This window comes from Cryptomeria japonica, chromosome 9, assembly GCF_030272615.1.
Source record: "Cryptomeria japonica chromosome 9, Sugi_1.0, whole genome shotgun sequence".
Lineage (NCBI taxonomy): Eukaryota > Viridiplantae > Streptophyta > Pinopsida > Cupressales > Cupressaceae > Cryptomeria > Cryptomeria japonica.
Genome location: NC_081413.1, coordinates 342,790,856 through 342,808,791, shown reverse-complemented (window position 1 = coordinate 342,808,791; position 17,936 = coordinate 342,790,856).

Sequence of the window (17,936 nt, the reverse complement as noted above, 5' to 3'; positions counted from 1 at the left end):
GAATCAATAATGCACCTTACTCAACAATCCTGGAAGATGTTCTTTGATGGATCTTTCACCCAAAATGGTTCCGGTGCTGGAATACTATTTATCACTCCTAAAAAATATTCAATCTCGAAGGCTTACAAGATTCTTTTCCCTTGCACAAACAATATTGCAGAGTATGAAGCTTTGGTAAATGGGATCAAGCTAGCTATTGAATGGAAGGTTCTAGAGCTGCATATCTATGGAGATTATCAACTAATTATCAATCAAATCAATGATACATATTAGACTCAAGATGAGAAACGGATGCCTTATAAAAGAATGGTTGATGATCTCAAGAAGTATTTTACTTTTGTATCATTCCAACAGATTCCCAGATCAGCAAACAGAGCAGCAGATGCTATGGCCACCTTGGCATCTATACCTGAGTTTTTGATTAAGGAAAATCAGGTTTCAAGGGACCTGAAACCCGCTTATATTATGAATGATGAGCATGAAAGAAACTAGAGAAGACAAGACCTAGACAAAAAAAGGTACAAAAAAACCAGCATCTAGGACAAAAGGACAGCATAGAGCCAGCAAGAAACTGGCATCCAAAAACCAGCATTACATATCAAATAAAAACTTTAATAGACTCCTCTACATTCTTAACCAACAACATCATGGCCTTAGCGGCTTCTCTCAGATCGATGTTCTCCTGTTTCAGCTGAATGTCTTTCAAATTTGTCTCCATATCACTGGTTGTCTGTCTAGTCCTTCACCTGGAGATTTGATGAGTAGATTTGGAGGTTGGTATATCATCAATGATTACCATTTCCTTATTCAGATTTTTCCTCTCTAAGTGATCCACCAAGGCATTCATGTTTTGAGATGAGATTCTCAAGACCTCACGACTGTGGTTCATGAATTTTTTCAATGCCTTCTCAATTTTAGCAACTCGATTGATGATGATCTTGTTATCCGCCTCAATCTTTTCTTTTACAATTCTAATCACATCCTCTAGATGTTTCAAATCCCCTTTTATAAGATCTATTTCCGACCAGTCCTGCATTTCAATTTCATCCTCTACTTCATTGGTTTCCACCTCCGCACTCTTTTTCCTTGAATTAGTATCCTTGATCAAATTGTGAATCTTATTCTCCAGGTCTCTTTGTTTTCTCTGTATGCTAGAAATATTTTCAATAACACACTTCTGAAAATTGAAAGACTCCAGCGTGCAATTTTGAGCGGCATTCAAGATAGTGTTCGTTGTATCCCTTCCCTGCTCAAAGCTCGCGGATTTAGGGTTGGCTTCCTCCATGGAGTTCTGGGCAACATTCCTGCTATCTGAACCCATAGGGTTAGAATCAGGGTTTTTAGTATTGGTATCTTTTTTCCCTTCCTCTTCTTCTCCAGCATACTCTTCCTTCTCACTCTCCACTTCAATATCAGCCTCCTTCCCCTATTCCTCCTCCATCCCGTCATTCACCTCCGTGTCCACATTATCAATGTCAACTCTCCTTTTTTTATGGGTAAGGGCATTAGATAGATCATCTTCAGACTTAGAGTCATTACAACTCTCAGAAATATGTGCATTTGTTGCCAAGTTATCATCCTTGCTAACCCTAGATTTTTTATTTAGGTGTTCGTAAATGAGAAAAATAAGCCCCTGATGGGCTATGGGGTAAGATTTGGGCTTTTTGGCATGGTCAGCCAAGCTCTCATTCAAGGATGATGCTAAATAAAAGAGCAGAGAAATCTTAACCCCATGGTGAAAATGATTGAGAATTGCAAAATGATAATTGTAGACTTTAGTAAATCTACCATCTACAGTCAGGAATTCCATCAAAACCCTTAGCATTTTCTGCCAAAAAGACTTTAACTGTTGGGGGAGGTAGTAAGAAACATTGTCTTTCTTGGCAAGCCGAGCCTTCTCATCCTCAGTTTTCGGGAAGTTTTTAATCGCTTCAACAACAAAATTTTGGTCTCTATAGAACTTTGTGCCCTCCTTCTGAAGTCCTGTGACCTCCACATCCAAATCCTCATCAATCTTCCAGGTCTCCCCAAACAAAGTGACTTTGTTGCTGTTCCAACCCTTAGCAAAGCCTTGAGACATCGATTTTCTACTACCATGCAGCTTTTCTGTATAGTCGGTGAATCCATGTCTATGGAGCCTCCACACTTTCCACTCACTTTTCTAGTTCTCGCAACCAGAGGGCTCATTCCAGTTTAGGTTACCTCCCATTTTGAACAGTAGGTCGAAGTCTCCAATAGTATGTCTAACAAATTGCAGGCCAAGACTTAAACATGGGCTCTTGAGAAAAATTTTGGGATCACATAACAGAGTACCATCTGTGATTTTAAAGAAGTAAATAATAATGGCTGCAAAGATCCAGCACTTATTATTATAATCCCCGTCACATAAATGATCATAAAAATGATGCCTAAAAACAATCATTAACTGACAGTTCGCTTGCCCCCAATCTCTATCTTTGGTTTCTGGACCCCAAAAGGTGATTGTGATTTTAACTTGAACCATTCATGCGATCAAATAATAATTGCTCCCTAACATCCCTTTTACATTGGGCTTCTCCGATATATTTATCCTCCACCTCTAAGTTAACCCCTTCATTAGCTAAAAGGTTTGCAACCTTATTGCCTTCCCTTAGAGTATGAGTTATGAGAATACTAACATAGTCATTTAATAACTTTTTAGCACTTTCAATAGTATTAGTAATATTCCAAGAGGAAGAACTAGTACCTTCAAGAGCTTGAATGATATTGAGGGAGTCCCCTTCCAACCAATTTTTAAAAAAATTGAATCCCTGAGCAAGCTGGAGACTTTTCAGCATAGCTTGAGCTTCAGCCACATGATTATTTTGGACTCCAAAAGGAGAAGCAATAGCAGCAATGCAGACACCTTGAGCATTTTTGATGACTCCTCCCCCACTGGACTTCCCAGGGTTGCCTTTAGCAGCTCCATAAAAATTCACCTTGACCCAATCATGATCAGGAAATCTCAAAACAATATTTTCTCTCCTTGTCTTATTGTCATATCTATAGACTTTGTGGATTAAATTCCATTCAGTAAGGATGCCTTTCTCAATATCATTCATATCAGCAAAAAACCATTGTTTGTTGCTCCTGTGAGGAATATTTATGTTTTCTTTTATAGCCCTGCAAACTTTTTCAAAGACCACCTGAGAAGTGCACTTAGTTTCCCTAAATATTCTATTATTTATCTCTTTCCAAATGCCCCAGCAAGTCATGGGAAGGATTAAGGACCAAAGGTTCTTGATAAGAGGAAATTTGGTGGGAAAGGTCCATTGCCAAATAATTTCCTTGAGACTATTGTGCATAACCCAATCAACTTTCCAATTCACCCAAAACTTACTCTAGATTTCCCAAGTAAAGGAGCAATGGATGAACAGATTATCAACTGATTCTTCCTCTTTTTAACATAGCTCACACTTATTGGGGAACATAAAACCTCTTCACACCAAGTTATCAATAGTAAGAATCCTATTGTGAGTAGCAATCCAAAAGAACATGTTGACTTTAGGGATAAGAATTCTATTCCAAACTTTACCCCATATTGGGTTGCTGATCTGGGTAAATGTGTTTTTATAAGCTGAGGCAATCATGAATTCACCCCTAGGATTACTCTTCTAAAGGAACACATCATCAAAATCTTTGTTAATAGAAAAGGACAATAGCTCCTATTGAAGCAATGAAAACCCAACATAAATAGCATCAAGCCTGACCCATCTATTCTCCTTCCAGTAGTTACACACCATAGACCCAAACCTCCTTTTACATGCATCAATGAATTGATTGCAATCTTGATTAAAGAGAGGTTCATATTTAATCCAAGGATCCTCCCAGAACCTAATTTTGTCACCTTTTCCAAGGACCCATCTAGCTCCAGCTTTGGCCACTTTTGTGGATTTGATAATACTATTCCAAATGAAAGACCCAACAGGGATGTCTTCAGAGTAGAGGAGAGACTGGAGAGGTTGATCATGAATATATTTATCAAACCAAATCTGGTTCCAATCTTTCTTAATGTCATAAGCCCTCCATATTTGTTTAGCAAGAAGAGATTTATTAAAAATTTTGAGAGCTTTAATACCAAGACCTCCTTTTCTCTTTGGCTTACACACTTTGTCCGAGGAAACCAAGGCTATTCTTTTTTTTTCTTCAACCCCTGACCAAAGAAATCTTTTTTGAATCCTCTCTAAGGCTTCAACAAATTTAGTCAGAATTCCAAATAGACTGAGAGCATAGACAGGGAGATTCTGGAGAGTAGCTTGAAGGAGCTGCAACTTTTCGGCTTGAGATAACATGGATCCTTTCCAACCAGCTAATTTTTTGTTGAGTTTGTCAATTAACATATTCCAAAAGGAGTTTGGGGGAACTAATCCCAATGGGAGGCCCAAATAAGTGGAGGGGAGCATTTCCACCTTGCACCCAATGATATTAGCAATTCTCTGATGTCTTATGATAGGATTATTCATGAAGTATATAGAAGACTTGTCCCAATTGACTTGTTGGCCTATAGCCAATGAATAAGAATCAAGAGCACCTTTAAAGGAAGCAGCCTCCCCAACAAAAGAGTATCCCATTAAGATAGTATCATCAACAAACTGTTGCTGAGAACAAAACACATTAGCAGAGGAAGGTTGAAGACCTTTGGTAATTTTAATTCACTTTCATTTTTTGGATCAGTCTGCTCATGCTCTTCGCCAAGATGGTAAATAGGATTGGAGATATGGGATCTCCTTGTCTAAGCCCCCTAGACAATTTAAAGAATATAGAAGGAGACCCATTAATGAGAATTGAAAACATTGGGGTGGAGACCAACTCTCTGATAATTTTGATTATCTTCTTATCAAATCCAAAAGCCTCCATAATTCTAAAAAGAGCTTGCCATTCCACTCTATCATAAGCTTTCACCAGATCCAACTTTATCAAAAATCCTTCTTTATTGGCAGCATTGAGAGAATGAATATTCTCATGCACAAGAATGATAGAATCCAAAATCTGCCTACCAGGAACAAATCTTTTTTGCTCCTCGGAGATGATAAAGGGGAGGATAGCCAAAAGTTTGGAAGTCAAAACTTTAGATATGATCTTATAAAAGGAGTTACATAGACTTATTGGCCTAAATTTTCCCATGGAATCCGCCCGCCACCTTAGGAATTAAGGCAATAAAAGTGGAGTTGAATTCCTAAAGGATTCTTCTTGAACCAAAAAACTCTTTGACCGCATTGATCGTGTTTTTTCCCACAATATGCCAAAATTCCAGGAAAAAGAACATGGGGAAGCCATCAGGTCCCAGAGCCTTATCCCCTTGAAAGAACAAGACCTCTTTTTTAATTTCCTCAGTAGAGGGGATAGCAGAAAGGGCCTTATTCTAGTTAGGATCAATAATCTTGGGGATGATGTCAACCAGATCCTGTTGCTTAGCAGAATCAATCTCCTTACTACCGGTGAGGAGCTAAGAAAAGAAACTAACAGCTTCATCCCTAATATCATCCTCCTTAAGAAGAATTTTGTCTTCAACAATTAATATGGAAATTCTATTCACAACTTTATGTTTCATATAAGTCATGAAAAAATTTAGTATTTCTATCCCCATCTTTCAGCCAAATAGCCCTGGATCTCTATCTCCAATAGATTTCCTCCTTAGATATAATGTTTTGAAGTTTGACTAATATATAATCTCCCTTATCCTTGGGATACTTTTTATAGCCATCTTTCTATATTGAATTTTGGATCTGTTCTAATTCCTCCTTCACCTTTTTTTTTTATTCAAAAATATCACCAAATACCTTCTTGTTCCAGATTTTAATGTTATCTTTGATGTTTCTAAGTTTTTTGGCAACTTTGTATATGGTTGTTCCATCCACATCAATATTCCACCAGTTGGCAATGCATTTTTCCAGAGAGGGGTGAGAGATCCACATTTTCTCAAACCGGAAAGGGAAGCACTGTTTACTCTTAATGGACTTAGCAACAAAGGAAATGGGATAATGATCAGAGCCAATTCTATTAACAACTGACAATGAGCATCTATGAGAAAGTATCCAATCATAAGTAATAAGGGATCTGTCAAGCCTTACCTGAATGATGTCTTCTTTGTCCCTGCGATTAGACCAGGCGTAAGAAGCTCCAATGAGATCAGTATCAATAAGAGCATTGACATTGAGGAAGTCCATCAAATCAGATTTGCTATCCAGTTGGGCTTGAGTTCCTCCAAATTTTTCAATTCCTTGCAAAGGAGTATTGAAATATCCCATCAATAGCCAACAATCCTTAGGGAAAGAGCTTCTTTTCTGCTAGATTTTATCCCAAAATTTACTCCTTGCAGCTTTGGAATTAGGGGCATAGATATTTGTGACCACCCATTCCTTTCCTTCAAAGATGATTTTAACTTTCATAGATATGATATTACCATCTTCATCAATCATATCTCCTAAAATAGTTTTCTTGTTCCAAAAAATAGCCACCCCACCAAAGGCCCCATTTGAGCTACTACCACAGACCCCTCCATTTTTAAAGAAATTTAAATTCTCAACTTTCTCCTTACTCATTTTGGTTTCCTGCACAAGGATAATATCCGGCTTATGGTCTTGAATGAGATTCTATAATATATCCTATTTATTGAGACCATTTAGGCCTCGAATGTTCCATGAGATTGCCTTCATTTGAAAACCTGGGGGTAGGATTCCTATATAGTTCATTTCCTTCCATCAGCTATGTTTTGCTTACTCTCCTAGTCCCTATGCCATTTCATGGGTTTACGTCCCTGTGGAGATTTGGATAGACCAATATCTGCCTTGGATCTGGTCCTAGTTTTCACCCTATTAGAGCATCCTGCCTTCTTATTTTTCTTTTTTCCTTTCCTTGTTATTTCTTCCTCATGTTCATCTCTGAGATCAGCTTGCATGTTATTCCACAGCTCTCCTCTTTTCTAAGATGAAGTGGGCGTGTCAACTCCAACATTCTGGAATAACACATTTAGATTAACCTTAGGCAATCCGAACTTGTTCTTCCTTCCAGAATTAACTTCATGTCCTTCAAAATTATTTGGCACTCTTTATCTCTTTTTATTGCTGAAACTTGAAGGGCCTCATGTTGAGCTTCAGTTGCATCCTCAATCTCACCTTCTTCAATAATCTCTTCAATGATTACATTCTCTTCCTCCTGATTCTGTAGGACCTCAAAAATATTGACTATTTTGATCTCAAATCCACTGATTTCATTCTTTTTATCTTCCTTCAAAAGGGGAGCCTTAAGAGGGTTAGCATTTCTATCATCTTCTGATAAGTCTTTTATGTTACCAAGAATTCCACTTCCTCCTTCCACTCTACTATATTCCTTAATATTATTCTTTTCTTTCCATACCTATTTATGGGGATTATTAACCTTCATAGGTTTTTTGGGGTTGCTAGGGCAAGCCTTAGCCCAGTGTCCAACTTTCTTATAGGAAAAGCACACAAAGGGGAGGGACTCAAACTCTATTATTTGTTCCCATAAACCTAGTTTGGAATTTATATCTATAAAACTAGGAAGATCCATCTTCTGTGAAATATTGACACAAATGCACGCATAAACCAATCTCTTTCGAGTTGCAGTCATTGGATCTATCGCTACAAGCTCCCCAAAGGAGTTCACTATTCCTGAGAAAACATCCTCAACCCAGAATTCAAGTGGCAAGCTTGGCAACCTTACCCAAACCGGAGCATATTCAAAGAAGGAATCGTTGAGTTCCATATTAGGAGACCATTTTCTCATGAATAGGGAAGATTTACCAAACATCCATGGTCCACCACTTAATGTTGCTTCCATATCTTCTCCACAAGAAAAGAAAAAAACAAAAAAACCCCTTGACAAGGTTAAAAAATCAACCTGTCCTTTCAGCCTCCATTTTCTCTTTACAAATGATCTAACATCCTCAACATTGGGTCGTGGTCCAACAAACTTTCCCACCAGAGAGAAGGCCATTAAAGAAATGCTATGATCAATAACCAAATCTGGAACAGCAATAGCTAATTTACCTATTTTTCTATCAAAAATGTCTTCCACAAAGGGGAAGGATGATTTTCCAGTCAGTTTATTTGCAAAAAGACTACTCCAGGGTTTGAGAGCCTTCACCTCTGTAGTCTTTTCTAAGTCGGCTTTCACACCCTCATGACCTAATTTTGGAGAATCTTTCATCTTTTTGCTATCAGAAGGAGGGTCCCAATGCTATGGGTCCCCATCCAGTCTCCCATCCTCATCATCCATTGCTTGTCCTTGAGCTACAGAGGCAGTAGAACCAGAGGACCCAGCCTCGTTGTTCCCTCCATTTCTAGAATTCAAATTTCCCTCTGCTTGCGTTGTTCCCTCCATGCTTACATCCATACCTAAGTTACATGAATCTAATTTTCACTTTGAATTCCTGGTGGAAGAGTTACATTTCCCTACCTATGATTCTTCTGAGTCCCAGATAGTTTGTTCTATTATTGGACATGACTCATCTCAATATAACCATATTTACTCTTATCTGCGTGACCAAATTATCCCAAAAAATCTTACCCGTAATGAGAAAGGGAACCTAACTCGAAACGCTTCATGGTATGTCATCATTGCTAATGATTTGTTTAGGCAAAGTTTGGATGGTACATTGCTTAGGTGTCTAGAAACTGAAGAGTCTAAACGTGCATTATCGGAAGTCCATGAAGGTATTTGTAGATCTCATTTGAATGGTCTTACTTTAGCTTGAAAACTACTAAGGGTTGGCTACTACTGGCCAGACATGGAGAAGGATGCTATAAAGTTTTCTAAAACTTGTGAAAAATGTCAGCTACATGGAAATCTCATACATGCTCCAGCAAGGGATTTCATACCCTTCATCACACATTGGATTTTCCAGCAATGGGCCTTTGATCTCATTGGTCAGATCTATCCTGCATCATCCAAAGGACACAAGTTTATTATAGCTACCACTGAGAACTTCACTAAGTGGGTAGAAGCGGTTCCACTCATCAAAGAAACTAGTAAACAAGTAGCTCTATTCATTCTAAATCATATCATTTGCAGGTATGGGATACCTTTGTCCATCGTGACTGACAATGGAGGGCAATTCAAGAATAAAGATCTGGATGAGCTCTATGAGAAATTCAAAATTAAACAACACTGGTCTTCTTTATATTACCCTCAAGGTAATGGACAAGTTGAGGCATCTAACAAAAACCTGTTGACTATCTTACACAGAATAGTAAACAAATCTGGAAAGGATTGGCATCTGCAGCTCAATCTTGCATTATGGGCCTACAGAACAAGTATCAGAACACCTACTGGGGCTACACCTTTCTCTTTGGTGTATGGGTCCGAAGCAGTATTACCTATTGAAGTAGAAATACCATCTCTAAGAGTTTCTTTGCAAGGTCTTGTTACTGATGAAGACTATAGAATATCTAGATTGCAAGAACTCAAATTTCTAGATAAACGTCGGCAAGTAGCATTTGATCATCTCATAGTGTATCAAAAGACAATGTCCAGAGGATATAACAAGAAGGTTCGACAAAGAGAATTTCAAGTTGTTGACCTATTTCTAAGAGAAAATCCTAAAAATCAACAGTTTCGAGACAACAAAGGGAAGTTTGAACCCAACTGGTTGGGTCCCTACATCACAACTGCAGTATTTGGCTCTAGTGCCTATTAGCTCTCAACATTAGAAGGACAATAGCTCCGTGAACCAATTAACACCATCCATTTGAAGAAATTATTCACTTAGCATTCTCTGCTTCAGCAACCTATACAACTGAAAAAGTCATGAAATTTTTTTTTTAAAATCATAAAATGTCCTGAAAAATACCAAAAAAAAATCATAAAAAGTCCTGAAAAGAGAAAAAAAATGTCCTAGTGAAAGCCTAGTAAACAGGCACCTTGGTAAAAAAAAAAAAAATGAATCTCTGCCAAGGAGGTGAAAACCTAGTAAACAAGCGCCTCTTTTACTCAACGCTCCATCTATCAACACAACGTTGGCATTTCCCACTTTCATGTATCTTTATTATCGCTTGTACATATTTCAGTCACATTTGTGAGATCCTGGTTTGTTGGAACCCTCATGGCTTGAAACTGATCAATGTACTGGTCTTAGGTTAATCGACATTGCACATTACATGTCCTAAGCAGTATCAACCAACTCATCTTTCTATTAGTGAAACCTGGTCATCTACTCTGAGTTAGTCACCTGTCTCCTAACTATCGAAGAGTTTTATCACTGAGTACATAGGCAAAACAACATAACGAAAAACAATCACTAAACAGTTAGAGCTATGAATGAAAATTTTCTTTGTATGTTGTCTTTTATATTGATTTTCAATTATTATCCCTCTGAGTAACTCGAGGAAGTCTATCTTGACTAAGAGGAGCAAGGATTGGGGGCATTCTTTGTTTTCTACTTGTAGGAATGATTCTGATGATCTAGAAACATCTAATAAGCTAGGTGTCTATGATAAGAGCCTTCACATCAAGGTGAAATAGCCACACATACCTCAACTCTACTTATTTGTACGCTACTGGGAGGTTCCCAACATTTCTTTGTCTATTTTGAGCGAATTTCTTTATCATGCAATCCGTGTCCCTGTGAAATCTATCCAAGGATATGAATGAAAAAAAAGGGTCATTGCAGACAAGATAATTAATATTGCACATGAAAAGAAAGGAACTCTAATCTTCCTATTATGTTTGTTATGCTCAGTGATGAAACTTAAGCATTTTAAATCCAGTGACTAGGTTTAGGTTGCATTTCATTTTACATCTCATTTTGCATTTCATTCTTTATTTTGTGAATTTAGAGTGATTTTGGTATGGTAATAATCTCTTTATCTCTAAATGAGAGTTAGATGCATCATCATTTCTTAGCTAAATGGTCTCTTTTTCATCATTTCTCCGATCGAGTACTTGTGTATTGAGATGTTGGCTACATATATAAGTATCTTATATAGATTCATACATTTCATTATCACTCATTCGCATTCATCTTATTGCATAGAGAAAAAGGAAATATAAAAATTTCCATTACTCATTACTCATTTTATTCATTTTATTTGCATATGAAAAGAAATAAAAATAAAAATTCATATTCATTTCCATTTACATACATCCATACTAAAAAATAGATATGCATACATATAGAATAAAGCATATGGAAGATATCTCATAATCAATAAACACAAGTACTACAAAGTCCAATCAGATCTCGTATATATATAATCATCAAGTCTCAGGGTACAAAATAATGTCAACTGACATATACAAACTCTCATCGGAGCAAGAATCATAAGGGCTACAAAAAATGGGGGTGTGTACAAAAAATCTCTGAGCTACAAAAATAAAATCTAGCTCTCGGCCTCTCCCTCATCGTCTAGTGGAGGAGGTGGAGCTTGCTGACCGAGATCCTGACGAGGTGCCTGAGCTCCCTCAAATTGCGCCATATACTGTGAATATGGTACAACCTGCTGCGCTACTGGAACAACTACGTTGTAAGCTGCAAAATAATAAGCTGCTCGACTCGTCTGATGAAGAACCTCCTGTCGCAAAGAGTCTCGCTCTTCTCTTGTCTCTACTAACTAAAGGTCTTGCTCCGCTAGCTGAGTTTGTGACACTGTCAACTGTGACTGTAACCTTGCTAGGTGTGCTCTCATCGATCATGTTGTGTCAGCCCCCTCATCCCTCGCAGGCTCTCCACCTCCATGTCCTCTTCCATCTCTGCCTCTGGCTCCCCCTACTCCTCTCTCCTCTATTGTACCTTGTCTCAGCAGTGCTCTCTCCTCCTCTCCTCCACAATCTAGCACTCTCACTCCACCAAGTCTCACTCCAACCATACCTAGGGATCCACCCTCTCCTCTCTATTGTCTACCACTGGCTGGTACCCCCGCTGCTACTAGCACCAGGATCACCACCTGCCCGCTTTGAAGCCTCGACTCTCTATCCCTGTCCCTGCGCGGGGGCATCATCCCCTATCTCCTTTATGCGAGGTACCTACTCAACTGGATCCGTAAATCTCGGGAATGGATGCTACTAGAACCAATCCCTATACTAGGGAAAGACCCCCGCATCTGCAACATCATCCATATAATCCCTTCTAAGGCACTATAATCTAGTCAGCTCCTGCATACTCAAGGCATAAGATAATCTTAGTGCCCATCCCTGCCTTTCCTCATTTGCATAACGTGCAAATGTAGTGTACTCCTATGAGATCCCCTGAGGTCTACCATATTGCCTCATCAATCGGGAAACAATGAATCGCTCGACTATTGTATGTGATCTACTAATGAGTAAGTGAGTCATGAACAAATCACTGCAAACAATCCTCCAATCATCGCATGACTCTAGACCCCTGTACGATCTCCATGTCACGGCTATCAAATCATCCAGTTGTCATCTCCAAAAATTTGTCTTTCCTAGATGGGGCTGATTAGCATATCCTGAATATCTATATACGATGGGCTGACTAGGATCTCTACCTTCATTTACAATCGACCTGCAAACTGGGAGGTTCTCCAAGGCCCATACCTATAAAGTCAAAACTCCTGTAGCCATACTCATCCCCTCCCTATATACAATCTCATGCATCTTGCGATACATGTGTGCTAATATACAAGAGCCCCAGCCTAATCTCTGAGGGGTCTCAATAAGCCTCTCTAACATCCTACCCCATCCACACAAAAATCCCTGTTGTCCCCTATCCGACATCAGAAAATAGTCGATGAAACCTGCCAAGATGCAAGCAAGTGGGAAATCCTCACTATACCTCGTCATCATCACATCCCAACTGATAGAACGTGTTAGAATATCAGGATCTCTAAAAATATGTCTAACAGCTACTAACCCAGGAACCTACACTGCATCATAATCCACCTTATCCCCAGCAAAAGGGATATGGAGAATATTGTATACGTCCTCAGGAGTGATGGTCATCTCCCCAACTGGCAAGTGGAATGTGTTATGCTTAGAATGGAATCTCTCTACAAGCGCAGTCAGCATTCTGTGGTTCACACGGATATCAGGTAAATCAAGAAGGTGGGTCAATCCGCACAAATCAATATGAGTCCGGTCAATATCTAACAACTGAGGCACTAATGTCATCATCGGTGGATAGACACATCTGAAAAGAACATGAGGCAATCGAACCTACAAAAATCAAACAATGAAGCATAAGAAAACATTTTGAATTAGCCTATAAGAGAAGCAAAACATCATGCAAATCCAACTACAACAACTAAAAAATCAAAATTTCAAGTTTACACCTTCAAAATTGCTCACTGTTTTCCAAACGACAAAAAATAGTAGAGGCAGAAATTTGTATGAGTCAGGAATAGGTCTAGTATGACAAAAGACTCCCATACGACACAAGACTAGCCCCAAGACGACAAAAGAGGCTCTTTTGAATGTTCTCGTACAATATAAGGGTAGGCCTAGAATGACAAAACTGATGGGCTTAAACGATAAAAGAGACTTAATCAATTTGTTGTACGAGACAAGATCCTATCTCGCACGACAAAACGAGAAAACCTAACTTTAACGTGCCAAAAATTCAAAATTGAAACAATAAACAGGCTTAAGATAGATCACTTATCGCTGGCTCATAGTTCTGAGGTTGATTATGTCAGCTCTGGCACTCGAATCAATGCATATGAGTGAGAACCACCATTTTTATTCACATAAGGCTTTTTGAATTTTCAAACTTGGAGGGTTAAAATGGATTGAAGATGACACTTTTACCCCATATATAGCCAAAACCCTAATTTTTGAACTTGCTCCGATGGACATGAAAATTGTACCCTTAGCTAATTTGCTCATTCTGATACCATTTTCAGGATCGAAATCGAAATACGAGATCATTTTCCTACTCAATTTCACAATTTGGACAACTTAGCGCTTTTTCATCAGATGCTCATTCTCGTTTCAATTTGCACTCAATTTCTCAATAAATCAATGTTGAATCTCAATTCAATTCTACATATCAACTTTGCGCTCAAATTCTCATCAATCAACGCTAAATTTTCAAAAATTCCTCTGACTCAATTTGTGCTCAAATAATTATCATCGCCAATAATTGCCTAGAATATTATACCCTCGCTATCTTTTGATTTCACTCCCGAGGGGGCATACTCATGACCTCATGACCTCACATCTTGAAAGTCGAGAAAATTTTTAAATCTTCATCAAAGTCGAGCAAAAAAAAATCTTTTTCAACTAAAGAAAATCAAATTCTTATTGCTAAGGGGAATCTAACCTTCATCGCTTCACATCAAGTTGAGATCTCTCGATCATCCGAATCGAATCAATTGCTAGGGGCATATCAGTTTCATCACTTCAAATCAAGTTGATATTTGTCTTCATCTGAATCAGTCTCTTAACGTTAATCAGTTTCATCGCTTTTCATCAAGCTGATTATTCGTTTAAACTCAATCAAGGGTTTAAAGAGTATCTTCGATCACACGCTCAATATAAGCAGATGTTCAGTTTCATCGCATCAAATCAAGATGGATAGTTTACCTTCACTCATTGTATCTTGATCCATCAAGTTCAAGATCGATTTTATCTTTGCTCACTGTGTCTAGATCAATCAAGTTCTAGATCAGTAAGATCCGCTTCTTGATCAATCAAGTTCAAGTTCGGTATCTTTGCTCTCTATCATTCCTAGTTCAATCAAGTTTGGGATCGGTATCACTTTAATCAACTTTGTTCAGCTTCTTTTCTTCAAATCAAGCTAAATACCTCGCTTTTCATCTGGTTCGTGATCAATCAAGTTCAAAACTGGCATCTCCTAGACATCAACCATTCTTTGAACCAATGTGCTACTCGCACATTAATTCAAAGAGGGGCAAATGTAATACCCTAAAATTGGTCATCTAAACCATGGGCCCCTAATATCGACAACATCACCAAGGTTCTAACCAAAGGCAATTAAATCAATCTTGAGCACATTAATTAATTCTTTAATCATCAAATATTACATGGCAAATGAATTACTCAATATTAATTAAATATTTATTTAATTAATTAAATCATTCCAAGAATATCATTTTGATCAATTATCCTATTTAATTTATTAAATATCCTAGCATATTTAATTAATTAATAAATTTGTCATTTAATCATGCAAAAAAGAATTAATTTATTACAAAAGAGGAATTAATTACAAAGCAAGAGTTAAATTGAAAATAAAATAAAAGGATTAAATTGAGAGAGAAATCAAACTTGAGATATTATTTCTTTCTTCTAAATTGGGAACTTGAAAGCACAAAAAACAATTAATTGAATTATTAATTGCTTTCTCTAAAATTAGAACTCACAACTTTTGAGAAAAAGAAGTTCAGTTGCATTAAAAGACTCTTTTCTTGAATAAATCAAAGAATTATCTATTTTTATCACAAATGCATGGAATTAATTAATTCTTCTTTCTAATGCAACTTGAACTTCTTATCTGAATGCATTTCAATTAAACTATAAATGAAATCTATCTCAAAGTTAACTAAATCTAATTTCTCAATTATTTCAATTAATTCTAAATTGTGCTTTTTCTTGATCTCTCTTGTGAATTCTCTATAAATTTAGCCTTCGGCTCTCATTCAAATCACCCCATAGATATTTGAGAAACACCTTGGAGATTATTGTTATGCCGATTTTGCTCTGGATTCATTGAAGATATTGTTCTTTCTTTTTTTGAGATTATTTGCATCTTAGTTTAACTTTTTCCATATTTAGTTTATTTCATTATTGCTTGAATCCATGATTGCTTGAATCCATATTGCTTGAATCACTATTGCTTGAATTATTCATCCATCTTGCATCCATTTAGCTTAATATCATGCTCATATAGATTAAATCCTTTGTCTTGGTGTAGTCTAGTCACTGGTATTGCTTATAAAAATCTGAGAGAAACTTATACTCTCGTCTTTTAGAAGGCAATTAACCACTTTGTTATGGTTTATTATTTATTGATTATTGATTTACTAACCATACATGTAATGACTTAATTGAAGTGTTGTGCCTACAACTATCAACCTTTTTCACTTTTTCATACACACAATACTCTGTTGAATGTATAAACTATTGTGCTCGCTGCTTCTCTCCAGTAGATATGAGGTAGACTAGATTCCATCATCATTGTTCTATCAATATCCAAGATAGTTATGTTCTTCCTTTCCACAACTTCATTTTGTTGAGGTGTCTGGGGAGAAAAAAAAATTCTTCTTATACCATGCTTCTCACAAAATTTATTAAACACATTGGATGTGAATTCTCCATCATGATTTGATCTCAAACATTTAATCTTCAATCATGTCTCAGTTTCCACTTTAGCCTTAAATATTTTAAAATTTTCAAATGCTTCAAATTTTTCCTTAAGAAAAGTAACCCACATCATTCTAGAATAATCATCAATGATTAGCATGAAATATTTATCACCTTGAAAATGTTTAACTCTAGCAAAGCCACACAAATCAGTATGAATAAGATCAAGAACATCATTTGATTTATCTTGTATACTCCTAAAATCGGTTCTGACCTATTTACCCATTTGATATTCTTTACATAGGGCTTCATAATCTTAGGTATATCCCTAACTGCCTTAGTTGAACTGATCCTCACAATGAAATCAAAATTCACATGACACGGCCTTTTATGCCATAGCCAACTCTCATCAATCTGTGAAATCAAACATGTCTTCTCATCAGAGTTCAAATAAAGTATATTGTCTTTTGTCTATGTACCGGTTGCAATCTCCAAACCAAATCTAGTAATGATTTTGCATTTTCCATCCTTGAACTGTAATTGAAATCCCTTATCTACCAATTGTCCTACACTCAAAAGATTGTGCCTTAAACCTTTAACATAATAAACATTGTCAGTATTGTTCTTACCATCCAATGATATAGTTATTTTTCCTTTTATCATACATGCTTTGTCATCTCCAAATCTAACTAGACCACCATCAAATTCTTGCAAAGACAAAAATTTCCCTTTATCACCAGTCATATGATGTGAACAACTGTTGTCAATTACCCATTCATTATTGTCTTCAATTTTAGCAGCAAGTGTCTTCTCTTCAGGTACATTATCTTCCAGTGCTGGATCATCATCCTTTATAGCCAAGAACACCCATTCCTTCCCATTGTCGGAACAACTAGTAGAGTCTTCTGCCAATTCATCACCAGAATCAGTAATGCCTTCCTCATCTACTATGTAGCATGACTTGTCTCTATTTTTCTTGTACTTATACTTGTTTTGATATCTAGGGTTAGATTTAAATAATCTTCTAACTCTTTCTTCAAATCTTGAATTCCTTTCAGGACATCTAGATGCAAAATGACCAATCCTATTACGTGCAAAACATTTAAAAGGTGTTTTTCCTTCATACTTACTTCCTAACGGTCCTTTAGATACTCTTCAAGAAAATAGTGCTTTAAGTTTCTCAAACTCGTCATCTTCTCTCTTCATATCTTTCAATTCCTTTGCATACAGATATTTCCAGTCTTGCTTACCAGTTGTAGATGTAGATGCGTGAAAGGACGGTTCAGACTTCACAGCTCCAGAAGATCCAAATTCTTCAAGCTCAAAAGAAGATAGGTTCCCAACCAAGGTATCTTTATTGGCAGATGTATTAGCCATTGTTATCAACTCATTAATAGCATTCCTTTATTTTGTAAGTTGGTGGTAGGGCTCTCAGAACTTTAGAAACAATTTCATCTTCACTAAGAGTTCCACCACAACATTGAATTCCCATAACAATCTCATTTACCCTTTCCATGTGTTGGGACTCATAAAATTTGAGATTTTTAGAGGCCCATTTTCAACATTTTGCATCTGCACTTTCATTTTGGCTTGGCTAATCAACCTTTAGGCAAATGCAATGGGCAGGTCTAAAGCCAAATCTCCAACGAACTTTACCTACATCCTCCCAGTGTGGA